Below are 15169 nucleotides of genomic sequence, written 5' to 3'. Positions count from 1 at the left end.
ACGTAATCTAACGCGCATACCTTGGAAACTGGAAACCGTAGAAAAAAAAAGAAAGAAAGAAACGCTTTTAAACGAAACGGTATGTAGACTGCGAACAGTTTTTTCCCCCCTCAAAACTCTGTAGTCCGAAAGATTTTTTTCTTACAGGTGCTGCTTCTCCTCACACGCGCCTCGCTGACTGTATGTGTCACTGTACGTCACTATCTCTCCACTGTAAACATCGTGTTCCTCCGCCGGGAACAGATAAAATAGGGCGGCGGAGACTCGCACATCCCCGCTCCCTTGACATACAGTGAAAGTACAGCCGTGACCACTGTGGTAATAAAATATTCATTTTTATTACTATTTTACAACATATGGTATTTAAAAACACAAGCGATAATGGCGTAGCTTTACGTTAAGACTAGCAACTAACCGGATACCAAACTGAGACAGTTTTATCGTATCTGCATCTGCTGGGTAAATGTGCAACTAAATCTCTTCTACGGGTCACTATAAATGCATGAAATTAAAATACTTGTGTTCACATTTATTTAAAAATAGGATATATCTACTGCCCAAAAAAGGTCTCGAGTTAGCGGATATTACAAATGCAAAAATTTACCAACATCCGTTCCAAGTGTAAACTCTGCAAACAGATTTGCTGTTGGTTAGTGTCAAAACAAAACAAAACAAAACAAAAACATCGAAAGTGGAGCCGCTGCTCTCAAAACATGACAGGCGGAGGGATATAAACTTAACACATGATGTCGCCATCAGCCCTTCCTACTTCACAGCTCACCTTCCACCAACTCCGCGCTGACGATGCGATTGGTCGAAGCGGCGCGGACGGCGGACGCTCATTGGCCGCTCTCCCGTCAGTCACAGAGCAATGCCACTCAGGATAGATTAGGCACCATTTGCCATAACTAAATAGTTACATTGTACATCAAGTAGGGAGAATTATTTTAATTGGTAGCCCACCGCGCTCGGCGGAGAGTTACACTTCGTCTTCGTTCAAACCGTTTTGAATGCAACAAAGTGTGACGTTCGAACCTCCCGTCTCATCAAACAGATGTGGATACACTGCTCGGGTAAGTCACTCTTCACCAGCTTGTGTCCGCATTTCACGTTTGCCACATTTTTTTTTTACTGCCTCTGAGTGTGTTTGGCTAGTCCTGACAACTGCGTGTCCGGACGCTGCGCTGCTGTAGTTAGTGTATTTGCATATTTGTGTCGGAGTTGTTAAACTGACGCGGTGTTGTGGTTGTGGTAACTCTTGAGGAGGTTCGCTGGAACCTCAAGTCTCCGGCAGTGTTTGGTATCAAGAGGACGGTGCTTCGTGTAGTTTTTGCTAAGTTAACATCAGTGTTGCAGTAAGCGCTTTCTGTCACCCCTTTCTTGCACCTTTCAGCCCCGCAGACCTCCAGTGAATAACCCCTCGCAGCCGGTGGGTTCGAGCGTTGTGCGCAACAGCAATAACACTCCATTAGGAGCTGTCAGAAACGATTTACGACAAGTGTCAGGCAGGTTTTGACGTGATTTCTCTTCATTTCTCCTAATGCACTTCATCTCAGAAAAAACACGTTTAGTTTATTGGCAACTTTTATCGCGCCATCAATTCCGTTTACGCGTTAAATGACAGGTTTACATTTGCAGAGAAAGTGGGCAGATAAGAAGAAAAAAGAAGAGAGAAAAGCAGTGTTTTGCCTCAGGAAAACCCTTAGTGATTGGTGAAATTGTGTTTCTTTATCAAAACCATATTGGATGCTTTTCCTCACATCCTTTAAGCTATTGTGTCCGCTGTATTATTTTATGTCCCTTTCATGAGCCCATTTCCGACAATTGTGCTCTCATTGCTGTGCGTAATTGCTTCTCTCCCGGGAGAGAGTGCCATCAAACTTCTAATTTCCTCCTCAAACCCGGAAACCATTTTGCTCGTGGAAGCAGCCTGTAATGATGGCATCAATAAAGCCAAATAAAGCTCCTGTCAAGGCAGCTTCGAGTTTTCTTTGGGGTGAGAAATGCCCTCTCTGTCAGATTTTCCACCTCCTCCAGCATCGCTTTGGCAGCATCTCGGGGAGGCAGGTGACTGGGATTAGAGGGCAGCGAGACAATGAGAATGTGTCTCCAGAGAGAGGTCTGGTGTGTCAGGAGGCAGAATGAACTGTTATCTATTACATCATTATCTAGTGCAGCAGAAGGATGTGGTGTGAAGCGGACAGATGAGTGGCTCTACAACGCCTGCAGGTAACGTCCAGGTTGCCAAAAAGGTGTCACAGGATCCCCAGGGAGACAGTCCAGATAAGGGTGCTGAGCAGTGCTGGTGAGCATCCCAGCAGTCAGAGGAGAGCAGGTAAGCTGTTCTTTCTGAGTCTCTGTTAGGAGGATGTGTTCGCTTTAGAAGCTCAGGATAACCACAGATGGATGTGTGTCCTGATTAGACATATGATGTTAAATCAGAAATGTTTGTCAGATTGCACTTACATATAAATGTGTCCTCCAGCTGAATCGCTCAGTTCAAGCAGCATTGGATCAAAGAGCTAGAAGTACCTAAATTTGTAAATATTCACTGAGGAATATCTGATTAGCACTGAGGATTATTTTTTTTTTATCTAAAGGTAAGCCTGTCTAACCAGGCTGAATCAAAAAGTGAAGTTATATCTCAGGAAGTAAAAAGGAGATTTCCGAGGTGAAATGCGCCTTCAAAACAGTCAGAACTTTGTCCAGAAAGCTGCACTTGCCAAGGTCTTCTTCTTCTGTCATCTCCCTCCTTTCCTTTGGTCTAAAGCTCAACATTTTAAAACTGATACCTGTTTGAAAGTTTGCTGCTGTTTGAAACTGCCAGAATTTTTAAGTTTCCCTGTGCAGTTCTTTAGTACAGTCAAAATCCTACCCATCAAAGACCTGTGAAGGACCAGGGATTTCAGCGATGATCATTGACAACAGCATCCCCAGTTCAGGACAACCCATTTGCTACCATTCTCTCCATTCATTCCTTCAAAAGACACATGCAAAACAATAACATTGTCAAAATGTCAAAGCTAATGGGAGCGCTGACCCCCCCTACCATCACCTTATCTCCTTTACCTTTTCTTTTATTTCCATTCCAGATTGTGAGATGTGACTCCCCTGTATCATGGCCCTACTTCTGGCATCATTTAGGACCTATATGACCACTATCACCTCTTTCAGAATCCACTGTTATACTCTTGTGCGCCTTACAATGATGACAGAAAAGTGGACAGGTGTGCAACGTAAAACCTCAGTCTACATTACAGTCATACAATATAGTCTCTGGAGGACTCTCTCCTTCACTCGTGTACTCCCACAGTAATACAATCCATAAATTGAACAAAATATTGTAACTGGACTTGTTCAGTGAAAAGGGGCTTAAGCTCCAGATAACTTAGGGCTCAGCTCGAGTAATGGGCTTTTGTGTCCCTGAGAACCGTGACTGCAGGCGAAGCTGTACGCCACTCTCATTGACAGAGTAAAGCTCCATGCCAGGACAAAACTTAAGCAGACAGTTTTTATAGTGAAAATCATTTTGGAATTAATTTTGCTGAAAATACATCCGAATTCACAGAGTTTGCCACAGAGACGAGCTTTGTGAAGAATCAAGACTGGGTTTAGATTTTCCTTCGCTCAAGATCAGCCATGTGCTCCGTCGTGTGCTCTGCTGGCGACAGTCAAAACACAGTGGGGGGGGAAAAAAAACACCTCCTCACCCTCCTTCTCTCCCTCTTCCCTCATTGCTTCTGCTAATTTGAGGAAGTACAATCATTCTCTCCCGGTGCAGCTTCCTGCTGAATTGCAAACACAGGCAGTCGGCCGTCACGCTGTCCAGACAGTCCAGAGATTGTCAGTCTGTCAGAGGCATGATAAAATGACTGAGAGTGTCTAAAAGTCCCACCCATGTAGTTTCTTGTGTGTACCCACGTAATAAAGTTCAGCGTCAGTATTTTTTGGATCTACAAGCATCTATAATTGGACCAGTGTTGAGGCTGCAGCAAGGGATTATTCTCATTTGCGATTAATTTGCTGATTGTTTTTCTTAATCTTTTTTCTGTAAAATGTTGGGAAATTGTGAATTTTGCCGATCTAAGCTGAACATGATGTCATCAGATGTCTTTTGTCTGTCCAACAGCAACATACCACATGTATTAATGTATTTGTTAATTTACTTCACAATATGACACAGTAAAGCTGCAAATCCTAAATGACTGAAATCCTTAATTAAAGAACAAGATAGTTCCTTATTATTTTCATTTTATCAACTAATTGATTCATACATTTATCTTTTTAGCTTTATTTGAGGAATTTATTCCTCCATTAATTAGATTTTAATTGTGTTGGTATAGTTGGGCTCTGCTATCCAGTTCCTTTTTGGATTGTGAATGGAACTTATTTATTAAACTCAGTTTCTAAGGAATCTAAAGAAACATTTAAAAAAAAAAAAAAAATGCAGTTAGTCAAAACTAATCATGTCCTTGGAAACAGCAGTCTACATTAAAGTCTTAGTACAAGATCAGTTAGAAACTTCTTAGCAGATGGAGTTTTTACACATTTCATGGAAAATGAAATGTTCAAATTTCAGATTTTTTCTTTAGTACAAGAATTTCATGTCTTTGTTTACTAAAAACTCTAAAAGCCCACAAAAGTACACATGAGCAAGAAGTCCTTTAAAGTGTTCAGAAATAAAAGCCTGTGTTCTAAGAAGCTTCATGTGATATTATTGAGGGCTTCACGACAGATAATGATAGACTTTGTCAGGACATTCTTTTGTCATATTAGGTTTTTATTTAGATAAATGACAACATCCAATCTCTTAAAAAAAAGCTAAGTTCTTCAAATGATAATTTTGAATAATTTATGGTTTTGTGTGACAAAATAAAATCTAAATAGATTAGAGATGAAAGAGATTGATTGATCAAAAAAATCAATAGTTGGAGCCCTAGATTTGATAAAATGCTTCCACATCCCAACACCACATACTTGCCTTTGTATAATGAAAGAATGAAATACTGTGTGACGCCTTTGAATTAAACTAAAGAGCAAGTAAGCAGCAGTGCAGTCATTCCCTGACAGATTTTCCAGCGCTCCCCATTAGTCAAGACCCTCTAGACTTTCATAGTGGAACCCAGGACTTTGGCGTGCACTTACTGAGGTCTAATTTTCATTAATCAATTTGTTTGTTGGCCAGGCTGAGTATTGATGGGCTTTAATCACTGCTGAAGCTGAGACCACATTAGCTAGTGGGAGCAGAAAATTACATCAGCATGCTGTGGAACTTAAAAAGCTCATTTTTATTTCAACACCAAGGAAGCTGGACAGAAAGGAAGGAAGAAAGCTGGTGAGTTTCAGTGCTGAATAGAGGCGAGCTGTGCAACTGTAGCTACCATGTTGTGGAGGGCGAGTCACCCGCCACCTCATTGATTTGGCTGTTTACCTTTTCAACTCAGATTTAGCCTTGTACAATATAACAGCATCAGTGTTACGTGTTTTCCGTGCATTCGCCTGCAGCTGACCCATGCTCTCGTCCCACGACGGCAGAAAAAACCTTTCTTGTAAGCCAGGTTAGACAAGCGTGCCCTCTTCACTGTTGTCAAACTCGAAGCCTCACACCACAAGCCGTGCTCCTTTTCAAATGCACGGGGCATTTTAGCAGAAAGGAGCAATTACTACCTGCTCTGGTAGTGTTGCTTTCATGGCCTCTTTTGTGTGCTGATTCCAGGGCAGATTTTGTCCACGGCTGTTCCCACGCTGAGCGAGGAGAACAGGAAGAACTCAGCCGCACAGCAGGCCTCTGCCTTCTGCTATTATGGCTACGATTCAATCATTGCAGGGCAATGCTTTACCCCGGCACATTGAAAGAGGAAAGAAATGTCCTCACTCCTTCTCCATTAATGGAACTTAAAGCCAAAGGTGTTTTTGTACAAAGAGGAGACCATCAGCCACTTAATGTGGGAAGTGGCAGCAGACAGCCTCACCTCACTATCCACTCTCCCCCTACTGTGATTTCAAAATGGCCTCCCTTCTGTGCTTGCAGCCAGAGAAGCACCACGCAGGGTGGAGGAACCAGACCAGGCGAGATTTGTGTCTCCTGGTGCTGCTCACACCTACTGTTTGTCTTCTTTGGCCTGAGCTGTAGTGGAAAAGTTCAGCGTGCTACGTTTTTGGATTTGATTCATTTTCACTTTCACATGCCTAAATTAGAAGCAAAGCAAAGTAGGGCTTGCGGACTGACATCATACAGTTTGCCGTTGCTGACGTTAAGCACTGCAAAAATGCACTTAAATATTTTTATTGGCAACATGGGCGCATTTAAAATTCAGTTGCAGCTGTTGATCAGTTAGTTGTAAATATGTGTTTATAAAGCACTGTTTGACTCAGTTGTGCCAAAACAATTTGCCAGCTGTTTTATTAATCGGGCGTGAGAAAATTAATTGAAACCAATTTTACCTTGATTGATGGCTTGACAGAAACATTCTGTTTTTATTCAGGCTGACCAAACTCTGTCTGCTGATGAAGACTACACAATATCTCTGAAAGCACAGGAAAAACGAAATGGACCTTGTGATAAGAATTTTTTTGTCAAACTGCTGTTCATAAGTTCAAGAAAATAACTTTTAAACTAAGCTGACATCTGGTTTGGATAATGGACCTTTATCAAATAAAAATGCCAAACATTTTTATCCTCCAGCTTCAGCAGTTGCAGCTTTTTTCAGTTTCCCATATCATTATAAACAAAATCCCTTTGCGTTTTCAAATGGACATTAGTTTGTGGATATTTTTGAAACTGCACAATAAAATTGTTGAAAAAAGCAATCAATAGAAAAGATAATGGAAATAATTGGGTTGCAGGCATGGATTTAATGGGTTTTAAATACAGCACAGTGACCTGATAGGAGATAATGCTGCTAATTATTGGAGGAAACTTGGTGTTCAACCAGCGAGTGGTAACATCGTAAACAAAATATCTTCAATTACAATTGAAGATAGTTACAACAATAACAATAAAGTGTTGTCTCTCAAGGCTAGAACTGCTGGCAATTTGAGAAATCAGGAAGATGGGATATGTATCTGATTCTGGTATTTCTGGCAAAGTGTGAGCATCCTCTGCTCCAAGCTCAGCTGTAATTTACAGGCTTATATTGTCATACCAGCTGGGAACACTTGAAAAAAAAACATGAAACTGATCATCCCTCCAGTCTATCATTAGCTTTTTGTCCATTTTCATGTGGTTGACGTTCGAGGCATGACAGCCAGCCCTAATAGATGCCTGTATCCACCTCAGTGTTGCCAATAAACTGTATGATACATCATCCTCATGAAGCCCCTTTGGGTTTATGGATGCTTCCTCTTGGTATATCACATTGCATGGAATGTCATGTTATCGAGGGTTTCGTCTCTCACCATTGTTCCAGAGGTCAGACAAACCACTACATACACTCTTGTAGAGTTTGGTAGTAAACCTCTAAAATTGATGAGTCACATTTTGATTTTCATTTAGTTTCTTGTAATTGCTCTGTTTCTTTACGATGCAGTAGGGCTGGCCTGAATAGCAGTTTCTGGGCTCCGGATATTCGGCCCCGATAAATGACGAATATCTGAATATTCGGTTCCATTCGTAACGTCCGATGGGGGATGCATGAGTTTGCCATTCTGCAAACTCATGCATCAAAAAAAATCATATTGAACCTCATGTGTTGTATTTGCATCAAACTAAAAATATTTTAGACTTGAAATAACTAGTATCTAAATAGATTAGAGATGAAAGAGATTGACCAAATCATCTTTAATCATAATTTCTAGGCAAAAATAAAATAAAAAAGTCAATTAATTGCAGTATCTCAGATGTGAATATTTTCTGATTGTCTTAGACATCTATGGTAATTAATTGAATTTTTATGACTTAAATTGAAAAGGCAGGTGATTTAAAGGTAGCACCTTGAGCTATGGATACTCTGTTGGACATCTCTGAGTGTTTGGTTACATTTTGTAGACTTAACATTTCAGTCTATTTTTATTGTCCAGACTCCAGTAAACATTCTGCAGACCAATGGATAATGAAAATGGTCATGATATGCAGCCCTAATAAATTCCCGGCTGTACATGGTGTAATTGTTTCCTCATGTAGTCCGTTTTGGAAGTATTTGCCAACATGGCCTATTTGGTTTGACCCTCAGGGCCACTGTGAAGGATTAGGGTCCAGAGAAGCTGTGGCTGCAAGGCAACAAACCGCCTTACTTACACAGGACTAATCCCTGTCCTCCAGCAAGCTCTTAATTGAGCCATCATCAGCTGCTGATCTATGGGTTAAACATCAATTAAGGTAATGAGCAGATAGGGAAGAGGGAAGGAGAGGAGCTTGTGGTGGTGGGGGAGTCTTCAGTCCAAAGGGCAGAGAGGTGATGCAGGCCCACCCTGAGGAAGACTGAAGTATGTGTTTTTCTCTGAAGTGGCAGCGACATGAGTGGAGTGATATTTGAACCAAAGAGTAGAGTGTTGATGGTGGTTGTGCAGGATGGAGGCTGCTTCAAACAGCTTGATGATGGTTTGATGTTAGTTTAGCTGTGTTTGTGTTGGACCGGCTGCAGTCTGGGTGAGCTCCTCAGCTGCTCACAGTCAAGAGGCTTCTTGGGTGATGTGTGAAAATCTGATAAATCAAGGATTCAGCTGATGCTTAACCTTGACAGGTGTTTTCAATGCTGATATTCCCCTTTCTGGTTACACGCTATTGGAGAAATGTATGAAGTAGATATTGCACAGCTGTGCAACTATTAATATTCAACTGTTTATTTTGTTCTTGAGTTATTCTGAACAATTGTTTAATTATTTAGTCAATAAAACAGAGGAAAGTTACTCATTACAAATTTCAAAGTAACGTCTTCATATTCCCCCCCCCCCCCCCCCCCTTGGTTATTAAAATAAAAATGATTTTTAACAGAATAAAGCAAACAGTTATTCAGTTTTACAATTAGTTATAACCAGATAGAGAAGGTACAGTGGTTTTAAGTTCCCTCAATACACAAACAAATGTTGGAAAAAAAAAAAAGTAAAGCACAAGAATCCTCAAATAACTTCTGTTATTGGAAATCATTTAGGAAATTTTACCTGCGCACCAAGCATTGAGTGGTGCTATGGGCCTCTTGTATCTGAAAGAATTTTTCTTCTTCGTCTTGCAAGTGAATCACATTTTCAAACATCTAAAGGTGCTTGGAAACTCATGAAAGTTTGCATGTGCATCAAAAGTGGTGAAAAATTCTATGTTTTATGGGTCCAGCTGATGGGTGTGGTCAAATGGCTTGATAGTGTCCCCTGCAAAACTTCAAAGTTGCAACTCCTTTGTTAGCTTTCATGTAGAAGTACCATATTTAGTAGGCACATGTATCACGTCCTTAACCTTTTTTAAAAAACCTCTTAAAACCATCTCCAAAGCCCCACAGAAATTCAGTTACTTTCAGTACCTACTGTTAATAAGAAGTCAGTCTTATATGACAAGCATCATCCAATTTAAATTACATTTACATGTTCTGTTCAGCAGATGATATAAAGCAACGTGATGTATAATTTGTCGGTATTTTCTAACACCACATGGCGGACACAGGAAATAATGTGTAACTTTCTTATGCACCATTTAGTAAGAGTCCAGGCCTGTAGACATTTACATTCCCACAGTAAAAATGACTGACTACATGCAGTAAGGGTTCAGTTGTAGCTGCTTGCAGCTTTTACTTTTAATGCACAGCTTCTTCTTGTGCTTCTTGTTAGTTCACTGTCAGTACTTTCTCAGTGTTTTTGTTAAATTAGTTTTGTCATGAAATCTTTCCTTCTGTATGGTTCTAAACATTCACAGTTGCTTGTTGTATTTATTTTTTTCCCCTTTTAGCAAATTTTGCTTCAAACAAGTGATGTGTTTTATCTTTGTGGTTTGCTTGACATAGACAGCAAAAGATAGGTAGCAGGTTGCATTCTCTCTGTGGTTGAAGACACAAAGCAAAAGTGCGGCAATTACAGAGACCTTACCTTCACCAAAGAAAATTCAACAAGGAGGCATCATTCCCACCCACTCTGCTTGACTGACAGGTGCTCTGTGGAAGTACACAGTCACAGCAATGAGTGCTGAGCAACAAAGATGGAGCAACAAAATTAAAAAGCTATCCTGCAAATTACCGCTTGAAATTTCATTTTTCATCATATCTATCTTTGCCCAGAGCTTTTGAGGAAATTAATAATTAAATGTTAAAAGCCTTTTGTGCAAACAAATCACATTTATCTGTGAGGAGGGATGTGTTTATAAATGATGTCCGTCTCCTGAGAGTGGTAATAAGTTGGTTTATTTAAGTAACAGTCAGTGAATGTCGGGAAGGGAATCAGACAGCCTCTGGTATGTTTTTGTTGTGGTAGCAGAAGCCACCATTTGATGAAATTAAACCTTATTCAGCCTTAATTATTTGACATGATCATTAGAGAAATGCCTGGGTTTTTCATGCTGCAATGTAGTGCAATTTTGTCTTTGTACTTGTCTTTATTTGACTGAATACTAAGAAGCTGTTCTATCAGAATCTAAAGGGGTCAATACAATGTCAAACATGTCTGCAAGTATCCATTTGGAACACTTGCCATGTTAAATTCACCATTCAATATTTTACAAACACAGATGATTCAATCTTTAAATGCATGACTATTTTATAAAGAGAGCTCTTAAGATGACTCGTAGATTTAATAGAATCCCAAAATGTGCTCCACTTTCATATCAGCAGTCATTTTTTATTGCTTCTCATTAACTCATTCAAACAGCAACCATGTTTCCATTTGGAATGAGACTTTCAAGTTAGAGTTCTGAATGTGAAACTGCATGTCAATCAGACGAAGGTAGAATTTCCTCTAGAAGGACTTGGGAACCATCAGTGTGAGCTTTTAGCTTTGAAAGTTGTTATCATTATCATTTTATCCAGATGATGGTTGAGTTTCGTTTCATAATATAAGCAACCCCATGTCATCTAGATACCCAAATTAATACATTTTAGTAGTTTCTGATCACAGGAACATATCCAGAAAATAGGGAATCAGGAAAGTCTGAACAGTTCGACATTCCTGTTGCCTAGAACTACCAGGGTGGATTTTGTAGGAGTGAATGTCAGCAACTGATGAAACAGAGGCCTAAGGGTCTCAACAATATGTCTACAGATTCATTCATATGCAGGCAGGCCGGATGTAGAGATAACATTTTTTTGCGTTACAGGTATATTTAAATTCCATTCAAATTAAGAACCGTTTGAATCAGAGAATAAGTGAATAACATTCTAAATACATTCATGTGGTGACTGTGGAGGCCATTCAAGATGGAACGGTTTCATTATAGGATCAAATGAATTAGTCAGAATAACAGTGTATTGTCTTTCATTGACCCTTCCCTCTAATAGCCCAAGTTAACCCAAGTTATGCCAACAAAATACCCCTAACGGCATAACAGCGCTGTCAGATCCTCTCATGATATGGGTCAAGTATTCAGGCCTGTACCATTCTCTGAGTATACACATCACACATGCAGAATATCGTGAAGGATGACTCATCTGACCAAGTCACTTTCTTTCACATCGCCACAGACCAGTAGCCTATGGTTTTTGCCCCACTTAACTCTCAAATGTGCAGTTGTCTATGAAATGAGGGGTTTATGCACTACAATTCTACTATAATATCCCAGTCTATGTAACTGACGATGTACTGTGGTTGATCACGTCCTGCACTGACGTTCTCAGTCACCTGAGGAACAGTTACCTTTTTTGTTTTATTGTACAAAAATTAATTCCACAGAGCGTGACTGGATGAAACTGTTTAATTTTACATGCAGTGCATCTGTGTGAAAGCATGCCATTTTGTTGTTTCTTCACTCTTTTATTCAGGTTTTTCCTTTAGTGTGTCCCTGTCTGTAACTTTCAATACTCAGTACTATATATTCATTACTCCAAAATCACTGTGATGCATCACCCAGCATTAGCAACAGATCGTGTCAATGTTAGAGCTCTGGACAGGGTTTACTGACATCCAACCATTCATAGTGGCATTGCTTTTTTATTTTTGGGTATCAACTGTTGAAATATGAAGTTGACTTAGTCCATTATTAACAATTTATTAACAATTAGTGTTTTCAGATGAAATGAAACTGCACACATTTTAGTGACTGAACTGATTCCAGAATCAGATTCCGAGGGCAGTTTGGTCAATAAGGCCATAGCACATTGCCCGTTGAAGAAGAGACCTGTAAGTTAGTAGATCACATTGTCTGTTAACTGGGACTTTATCGTAATCAGCGAAATATGATGCGTAACAGTAGGAAGTTATGTTACTACAAAAACAACCTGATATGTTGTGGCTTTTTGGACGAGCGGTAACTGCTGGTCTCAGTTTTCAGCACGAGTGCCACACACAGGCTCCAAACTTAAAGAGAAAGTTGGATCCCAAATTCCTGTTTGCCAAAATTTGCTCTTTCCATTGACTGTCACCCCGACCTAAATTATTGTCAGCCTTCTGTGGTTTACCACAGACTTTCCATTCATCTCCCAGATAAACAGAAGAGGCAGCAGAGAATTTCTCTTCTCTGTCCCCAGATGATGAATTCTGGGGAAGTAGGGCAGCAGTGAGGCCTGGACTTTAAAGAGACTGTTTTGTAATCTGAAAGGTCACAGAACTCTTAATGTCCTGCCAAAGTGCCCTTGAGCTAGAAGCTGACCGCCTACCTGCTCACTCAGATTGAAAAAATAAACTACTGATGAATTAAATGTGAGATGATTTTCATAGGCTGTTTAGAATTAGAGCGCTGACAGAATCTGTTCACTCTGTTAGTTACAATCATTCTATGAAGCTCTCTTACGTAAAGTTGAACAGAAATGAGAAAAAAAGCTTGAGTGGTAAATCCCTCAGTTGTTGATTTATGCTAAAAATACCTTGTTCAGGGCGCTAAATATATCCGGTCCGCCTTGGAAGAAATTGTTGGAAAAACCAGCTTTGGAGCCAAAATGGAAATCTGTGCTGACCTCATTCTGACTACAAGGTGGAAACAGATGAGCAAATGAAAACATTGAATCCACGTAACATTTATTTTGATCAGGGATTGTGAAATCTGTAGAAATCTGTCCCGCTTCTTCCATTTCATCTCTTGGTGTCTGTGCTGTTTTGTCATCTCAATCTGCTCCCTTTTTGCAGTCCGTGTACTTCGCTGCAGTGCTTTATCCAGATTAAGTTGTATTTTTCTTCTTTTAATATACTCTTTACCCACCAAAGAGGACATCTGATGCAAAGCTAGCCAAATGGACATTGTATCGGGTGTGTGGTAGTGGGATCAAAAAGCCAGTGGTCTTGGATCAAAATACAACCCACTGCATCTATGTGGGTTAAATGCAACTTAAACCCAACACAATTTGCAGGATTAACCTTTAATAACAGGAGCTTGAGTGGCAAGTCACAGCGCTCTCAGGATTGCAGCTCTGCACAAAACCAAGCCTGGCTTGACCTTGACAGAGCCGTAGTATCAAAATCCACTTACATTCAATTTGAATCCATTTAGTTCAGCTTCTGACAACCTTCAGCAATATGGCCTTTTATTTAACGGTCTTGCAGTGGTAAAGAGGGGAGTCAGAACTGAAAAACCAAATGAAAAACTCTGAAAGCAATAAAATGAATAGCATTTTTGTTGTAGTTTTACTACCTTCTCATGCTGCATATGTACATCTAGTATCTATAGTAAATCATCATATGGATTTGATTTTAATGCACAATCTGCATTACTGTCAGTGTGCTAGACTTCATTGATTTGCTTCAGGAAATGTTTACTTGCCCTCATCCAAGTCAGAGGTCAAGGTCATTGTAGCTTAGCTTCATAGCCTTGGAGGTCAGCAGGGTTTAGTGTCTTGCTTAAGAACGGTAAAGAAGAGAACACACTTGTCAGCCGATGACTTGAAAGACTTAGGTTAAAGCTTTCATACTCAGTGTGATGTTCTGTTGAAGTGTGGTAGAACCTGTCTTACTTTTGATTTCAATGTGATAGCAATGACCTTGTTGTCACGACATCACATGTATGTAAAACATTTCATAACAATATTTTATAACCCAGCTGGAATCGAAGGTTATTGGCATTGCCATAGATCCATGAAGAGCAGCAGATACCAGGAGGATTACTGAGAATCAGAATCAACAACGGCCAACAATCGACAGCATTATATTCAGCTTAGATTATTAAGGCTTCTCTGTTCAATGACTCAAGCTGCAGTCTCCACTGTGCATGCTGAAGGTTCACTGAAGGTCTATCTGGTATTGTTGCCAGAGAGCTCTCAGAACAATGCCTCGCAAAAGATTAAAAAAAAAAAAAAAAAAGAAGTGAGTGGAAAAAAGAAGTTGGGACATGGATCAAGGAGCACTGCACACCTACAAGACTGGAGGAAGCTACAAGAAAAAAAAGAGATGTATAAGAGAAGGTTTTTTTGCTTCAAAATGCCATGCATCTGTTATAGAAAAGTGTACTACCTTAGATGCATCATTCAGTATTCACCAAATTCAAATCATTCTGCCTCCAGAAGCAGAAGTGTTTCATAATCAGAAGTCTTTTGCTGACTCAAATCCTGAAACTTAACTCACTCTGTAAGTAGCATTTGCCAGGGATTGTTTTGTTACAGTGAATGCCAAAATTTTCAACGCTTTTGGCAACCGGAAAGAGTTGGTACAAATGCAAAAAGTGACAAATACTCTCAATGTTAGTTTTTATGTTGAGGTCTAAATAGGTTTAATTATTATATATCGTAACTGTATATTTCTTGTATGAGTAATGAACATCACTGTTTGAACCTATTCCTCTGCCTAAATTCCAACACATTTTGATTTTGGCTTCCCCACATTCCTTCACATTTTGTCTGACTCGAGGCGTCTCCCCAATTACCAGCTGACTCACTTTTTGGCTTCCATTCATGTCTTGTTGCCTCTTTGTTCATGTTGGCTCTGCTACGCTGCTACAGTGCCAAAAACGTATGACGATCATCGCAGATAAATGACGTTAGATTAATTTGGTCACCACAGTGCTTTTCGAGGATTCCAACAGAAGTCTCATGCAAGCTACGGCACTTGAGGATCTGAAATGGTGCCACAGATCTGTGTGGTCTAGATTGATGGGAAACTGTGACTTCAGTCTGTC

The 15169-nt window shown here is 40.0% G+C and overlaps 1 protein-coding gene across 12 annotated transcripts in view; it reads left to right on the top strand.

The window, feature by feature from the left end:
- Nucleotides 1-864: 864 nt before the first annotated feature.
- Nucleotides 865-15169, top strand: part of mef2d (myocyte enhancer factor 2d) — a 114056-nt gene continuing 99751 nt past the window's right edge. For 3 of the 12 annotated variants that reach the window (XM_035940818.2, XM_035940817.2, XM_055013516.1), the window contains exon 1: nt 865-1073. The gene's annotated coding sequence lies outside the window, so the exon portion shown is untranslated. Of the gene's footprint in view, nt 1074-2172; nt 2336-15169 lie in introns of all 12 variants that reach the window. The other 9 variants (XM_023293877.3, XM_055013514.1, XM_035940820.2 and 6 more) reach the window with 6 other exon arrangements.

This window comes from Amphiprion ocellaris, chromosome 9 (assembly GCF_022539595.1).
Source record: "Amphiprion ocellaris isolate individual 3 ecotype Okinawa chromosome 9, ASM2253959v1, whole genome shotgun sequence".
In the NCBI taxonomy this organism is placed as follows: domain Eukaryota; kingdom Metazoa; phylum Chordata; class Actinopteri; family Pomacentridae; genus Amphiprion; species Amphiprion ocellaris.
The sequence above is the reverse complement of the archived record's forward strand: the minus strand, read 5'-3'. Positions and strand labels throughout refer to the sequence as shown.